The 6,706-nt window shown below is 35.7% G+C and overlaps 1 pseudogene; it reads right to left on the bottom strand.

Moving 5' to 3' along the window:
• Positions 1-3,354: 3,354 nt before the first annotated feature.
• LOC117695331 (ras GTPase-activating protein-binding protein 1 pseudogene) lies at positions 3,355-4,762 on the bottom strand (annotated as a pseudogene).
• Positions 4,763-6,706: the final 1,944 nt, after the last annotated feature.

Genomic DNA, 6,706 nt, shown 5'->3' with positions numbered 1-6,706 from the left:
TTTAAATCATAGACAAATTCATTATTCAAGTTTTTAGAGTCCATATATGTAGTAGTCAACAGGATGATATGTTTTGTATTTTCACATGGTGTATTGCATCCAGGAAAGCTTGCTGGTACATTTCACTAAATGGAATTTTATTGCTAATCTCTGAGAAATTTGCTATGAACTACACTCATGATATTAGAACTAACTTTAAAGATTACATAATAGCCTGACTCCTGAGGGTATTAGACTCAAGATATTTACAAGAATGACTATGTTTACATAGTCAGTTTCCCACAAAATTAATACTTGAGCTTAACTGCTTTCATTCTCATTTCAGATGTTTTTATAATTTTGACATTTGAAACTCATGCTATGACCCCAAGTAACTTCAAACTAAGAAAATACATCACTTATCTGAACTTGTTCAAATAATCACATAATTAACATATCTGCTAAGCCTTAAATATATTTTCCCAGTGCTGTGTATTAATAGGTAGAAAGATGTAGTTTACTTTCCAAAGTAAGTTTAATTTGCTCTTATGTAGTTAGTAATGAAGGAGGTCATAGTTGGGTTTCAAAGGACATATTTAAAATGTGTTCATGTCTTCCAATTAGTATAAATGAAACTACAAATATGAATTTAAATATAGTTGGCTGTGTTTGATTATAATAAGAATTATTTCTTCTTTTCAAAACACAGTCTATACATACTCTCACTCATATAGGGCTAGATAATAGTATTTAAATTTTGTCATATTTTGGCTGCTATCAACTTGTAATTTAGTTTCAGGGAAAAATCTGCATGGAACCTTTTCAATTTTATGTTCTATAAATTGGAGACCCCACAATAGATGTTCTTAATTAGCAGTAAATAATACTGTGATCTAGATGGTTTCAAACCTATATATGTTGATCTTAAAGATTGAAGTGATTTGCAGGACCTCTAAGGAAAAATGCTGATGAAGACTTGTTCTCTATTAGTTGAGTGACAAAAATTCCAGCAAAAAGTGAGGCATGTGTTTGCTTTTGTGAAGCACTACAAATTAGCAATAAATAACCAAGTGTCAAGAGGATACTTTCACCTCAAAATCATAGTATCAATTTACTATGTAATAATTCCTATGTTACCTTAATGTATAAAATATATTGTATCAGTATTTTTAATGATTGTATTATGATGTATATTACTCAAAAATGAGAGCTTTCAAAAAATTTAACAGTATAAATATTCTTCTGTATCTCACCAGTGTTCGTTTCCCTTAAATCTGATTTATAAACTATATTAAGATCAACTTTTTTATTTGAGCAGTAGATTGTCAATATATAAAACCTAAGTAGCTTGGAAAATGTGATTCCCAACATGTCATTATGAAAATAATCAATCTTATAGTAATGATTTTTACATTATAGAAAGCATATTATAAACTAAATAGAGCTTATTTTTAAAATAAATGTCATAATTAGATTTAGTAACAATAATGTGATTAATTATATTTCACATATACATGAAGATAATAGCTAATAATATACACTCAACTGTATCCAAAAATTAATGTAGCTGTTAGGAGACTAAAATTTACATTAAAACAATTCACTATATGCTTTTATGTTGACATTCAAATTCTTATTCCCATCCATCCTTCAGATTCAACATGGGTACTCTTTCTTTCTAATTTTGACTGTACTATCTGAAACATCAGCTCCTCACCACAGTATCTACTTAAAATACTTTTACATTAATTTAAAAATAATAATATTAGATATGTAATTCTTTTATTTATATTGTGATATTTCAAGTTGTATAAAACTGTATTTAATGACTAGCTTTTATATATGAAATGTACAATGATAGAAAAAGTCTGTATCATTGTAATAATTATAATTAGACAATACTAGTCTATCTACTTAGCCTAAGCGATTTCACTGACCTTGATGCTACCCTAGTATGGATCAAAACTCTTAAATGTACACCTCTATGCATGAACTTGATCCTATATTACTGAATAATAATAATATCTTAAAATATATTTTGGAGGATTACAGCTGTTTATATACATGTCTACTATTGTAAAAAGCATGACAGATTAGGCCATCAATTTGTTTTAATGTATAAAAATATCTTCATCACCAAGGTAGGACTGCACTATTGAACCTTCAAAGGTACCTTGCAATGATGATTATTATTGTGCTTCATGGGTTTTACAAGTTGGTAGTAGGTCTATGCATTGCTTCCCTCCATTGGCAGCTTCCAGAGCACCTTTTGATATTATGATAGCTCAACCTCAGGAAGGAAACGTTCAGTCCAGATCCAGCTCTATTTCTCCATGTCTTAAACCTGCTGATGTGTCTTGCAAAAGAGATTTTCTTTCAATCACCAAGAGGCAACAAATGGCGAGAGCAATAAACTATATTGTTTGGGGGAATTTCTTGGACAACCCTGACCAGAAACTCAAAAGGTCATTTCTCATGCCTGGTATTGTGTTTTGGTGTTTATGGATATTATGAGGAGTATTTTCAGCCTAAGTTGTATAACTTCGTATCTATTTTTTTAAAACCAAATCTAAAATCTTTATTACTGTTCTTTAAACAATTGCCAAGACAAGAATAAAAGATAAATAGAAGGTACAGTTTTGCTTGGTTTTCTTATCAGATTTGGATGTTTGTTTTCTTGTGGGGATTTTTTTGTCCTTTTTTTTTCTTTTTCCAAATACAAATAAAACATGAAAAACTTTACCTAAAAAAAAAATCTAACAGTTCAGCAGAAGTCCTTACCTGTGTTCTAGACATTGACAGGCTACATCACAATTTAAAAATCCAATGGTAAAAATGGAGGTTTCGTGTTGTTTGGTAGTCACATATCAAAAGAACAAAGTTCTGGAAACACCTTTTATTCAGTTAGTCACACCAGCAGGGACCCAGTGGCAGCTGCCAAAAGGCAATTTTTTTCCACATCAGAGAGGATTCATGACTTGATTTTTCCTGCTTCCAAAATGTTTATCAAATCCTGTGTCTTCCAACAAATGAAGCATCCATTGTCAGTGATACTGAGACACGCTCCTCTGGGGAATGACCTTGGAACTCCAGTCTGTGTTTGCAGTGTGAGCAGGAAGGTCAGTCTTTCCTCTTCTTCTTTACAAATCTATCCCTCCAGAAGTATCATTACAAAAAACTGAGAATGAAGGATTAAAAAGTCAAGGGACAAAAGGGGATTGGGGAGCATACTCCATGAACACAAGCGAAATTACAATTGTACAAACTCAAGCAGTTTATAACAGACGGCTCAGACACACCAAAGGCTGGTTGAAGGAATTCACCATTCTGCAGGAGCCGGGGCCCTATGCTGTGTGCAGATCTGAGCCAAATAATTCACTGCCTTTGAGTTGTAATCTCCATGCCCACGCCAAAGCCTGGTTTCTGCACCATGCATGCAACAGGAGGGCCTCTCATTCCATCACTATGCCCACCACTGGGGCCTCTGGGTCCAGAAGGTGGCTATCTCTGCGGTCACCTTCCCTGGCAGCTCAAGTTATCTTCTTTTCCACTTTCAGATGGACCATGCCTAGGAACATGATCGGCCTATTATTACGGACCTTCTGAACAGGTTGAGAATCACCAAACACAACTAGGCTGAGAATTCGGTACCTTCCCAACCCTGTTGATGGGCAGCTCCACCACATTCCCATAATTTTGGAAAAAATTCTTCAGTTTCAAATTGTCAACCTCATGTGGCAGGTTCCTGCTGAAGAGCTGGTGACTGCCAGGGTGCCTCACCATCCTTCGAGGTTCCACATCTCCTGGTTCACCAGCCTCATGGATTGGTCGGGGTCCTCTCAGAGGAGGGATACTGATTCCCTGCTTTCGAACTCTCTGATCTTCTGAGGCCTTTGTGGTGGTATCTAAGAGTCAGGCTTAGATTCTGAATGTGGCTGTGACTCTGGCACTTTGACCACGTGAGGTGCTGTCCCTGTCACTGGAACAGCCCCACTGGGAGGAAGGTTCTTACTAGTCACAGAAGCCCAAGAAAATGTCCTCAAGTCCTCCTGTGCCGGGGCCATGTCTTCTGGGGCTGGTGAAGCGCTCTTCTGCACATCCTCAGGAGCAGCTTCTTCCAATCCAGGCTCAGGCTTGTCCTCTCGGATGTCAGGCACAGGTTCTAGCTCTGGCTCTGGCTCTGGCTCTGGCTCCTGCTCTGATTCTGGATCCATAATAGGCTCTTCTAAACACTCCTCCAAGTCATTGCTGACAGTCTCATCTAGAAAGTTCCAGAATCATCAGGTACCACCTCTGCTGTCTGCTGTCTTTCTTCAGGTTCCTCTACTTCTTCTTCTGATTCCTCTTGAGGCTCTGTGACAAAGCCATGGAAGACCTAATCTTAGTATCTGTGGATGTCCTTGTGAACATAGAATTTATTGGTAACAGAGCCCTCAGAAGCGAGGACAAAAGTCTGCATGAACCTCTGCAGAGCCTGGTTGTTGTTGGGCAGTAGTTCTATCACTTGGTCCACCACCCCATCATTCAGAGTTGCGTGAGCATCCACGTGACAGATCTTGGCGTGGTAATTGGTAAAGTTTTGTGACATTACTTTCCTATGGATTTCCTTGTGCCTGTAGACTGCATCTGCTGGCATCCAGTTGGAATCCAAGCCCCTGTGGGCATAGGAAGAGTTCTTGCTATAAAATTCATGCAGCATGTCCCGGACTTGGTTCAGCAGGGTGTAACACTATTGCACAAACTACCCCCAGAGCAACAGGGGACTAGGCTTCTCCATAAACATCACTTTGGTTGATTCAACCTGCAAGCCTGAGCAGGACAGGGCTGCTGTGTGGGCAGAGGTAGTGGGGTGGTATATCTCATGTAATTACTTCATATCTAGTTAGATACACAGCCTGCTTAACAGGTGACAAATAATCAGGCCTGTTACTGAAAAACCAGCCAACTAGCCAACTAGCATGGTTATACTAGTGAGGTCATAAGTCTTAGAAGAGAACTTACTCAAACCAATTTACTAGACCAGCATAATTCCTCACTGTATTCTTAAATTTATTCTCACTCCAACTAGTAACTGTAGCTCTCAACGCTCTTCTTTGCAACAATAAGAGACCATTACAGAAAACCAAAACTGGTCAAAATACACAGATCAACTGATCATGGGTATCCAGTCTTAAATGATATATTTACAATACAACTCCTGAATCAAGGAACATCACAAAAAAAGGGGAAAAATTTATAAAATTCAGAGGACCAGAAAATTTGCTGTGAGATTGTATCTCCTAGAAATGACAGGAAAGCTACACCCATGATACTTCAAGAATATTACTAAGATCTGAAAATGACAAAATCAATATACATGGTAATGTGGAAAAGGGAAATACCACTGAATCCCATATGTACGTAAAAAACTGTAGGTAACTAAAGGATTCTTAGAGTGAGAGGCATACATAGTATTTCCCCAGGCAGGAGCCACATACCAGGTGGTTATTCCCGAAATGAAGTATATATAAGCAGCAAAGAACAGGCACAGCAGGTTTTATTATATATTTCTTTGTACCAAATGCTGAGCTACAAGATTTGGGTTTTACTCCTTTAGTTTTTGTTTTGATTTTCTTCGATTGTTTTTGATGTTTGAGTATTTCCCATTTTAAATAAGAAAGTATATAACTATTTTTTCTTAAATTAATCTATACTTAAGAGATTGGATTTTTAAAAACATTAGGCTTTTAAAATGTCAAATGTATTTAAAGACTATGAGATACTTTTAAAGTTGTGGTGTGTTTTATAGTATAAAATTAACATGAAATTATAGAAACAAGAAATTGACAATTTATCATTAAAAAGTAATGTGTTTATGTGTGTCACATTGTCAAGGAGTGCAGTGCCTAACTGTCAACATCTCATGGCCAAGAGTCAGCTGAAAGAAAAGCCTCAATTGATGATTTCCTAGATTTGATTAGCCTGTATGCATGTCTATGGTAGATTTCCTGGATATTTGACATTTCTTCAATGAAAGAGAGTCCATTCCACTGTGGAAAAATATATATGCATATACCATGATATATATACATATATATATATATACATATATATATATATGTGTGTGTGTGTGTGTGTGTGTGTGTACATGTGTGTATTCTAATTAATTATGAACCAGAGAGAAAATCATCAAGCAATTTTCTTTACGGTTTCTCCTTCAAGATTTCATTTGAGTTTCTGCTCTGACTTCCCTCAGTCATAAACTATAATGTATAAGATAGATTAAACACTTTTCCCCCTAAGTTCCTTTTGACTGTTTTTTTTAATCACAGCAACGTAAAATAAGCAAGGAATATAAGGTTTTTTTCCCTCAATGAAATCTCACAATTTCACAGAAGTATGGTTCTAGTAAATGCTGATCTTGAACATAATTTCTGTAAGTCAATCACAGAAAACAAAAGCTTCTTTGGTTGCTAGTCAGTATTCTACAAGAAAATGTTTTGTGGATCAAATATGTTTAGAAATAATAAGATAATCAAAAATAAGTCATTTTTTCATTATAGAATTCACAAAGCCTTTATTAATGCTAATTTAAAACTCTCCAGAAATCATAGCTTATAAAATGTGTATTTCTGAATTATCTTGATGAATAAATTGTTTTTCTTTTAACTACATGAGGTCTTTATGATGGGAAGACATGAAGTTAACTGATTTCAGTATGATTTATCACCCCAGTGGTTTACTTTTT

This window comes from Arvicanthis niloticus, chromosome X (assembly GCF_011762505.2).
Source record: "Arvicanthis niloticus isolate mArvNil1 chromosome X, mArvNil1.pat.X, whole genome shotgun sequence".
Classification (NCBI taxonomy): Eukaryota; Metazoa; Chordata; class Mammalia; order Rodentia; family Muridae; genus Arvicanthis; species Arvicanthis niloticus.
This window is presented reverse-complemented; position numbering and strand designations above follow the sequence as displayed.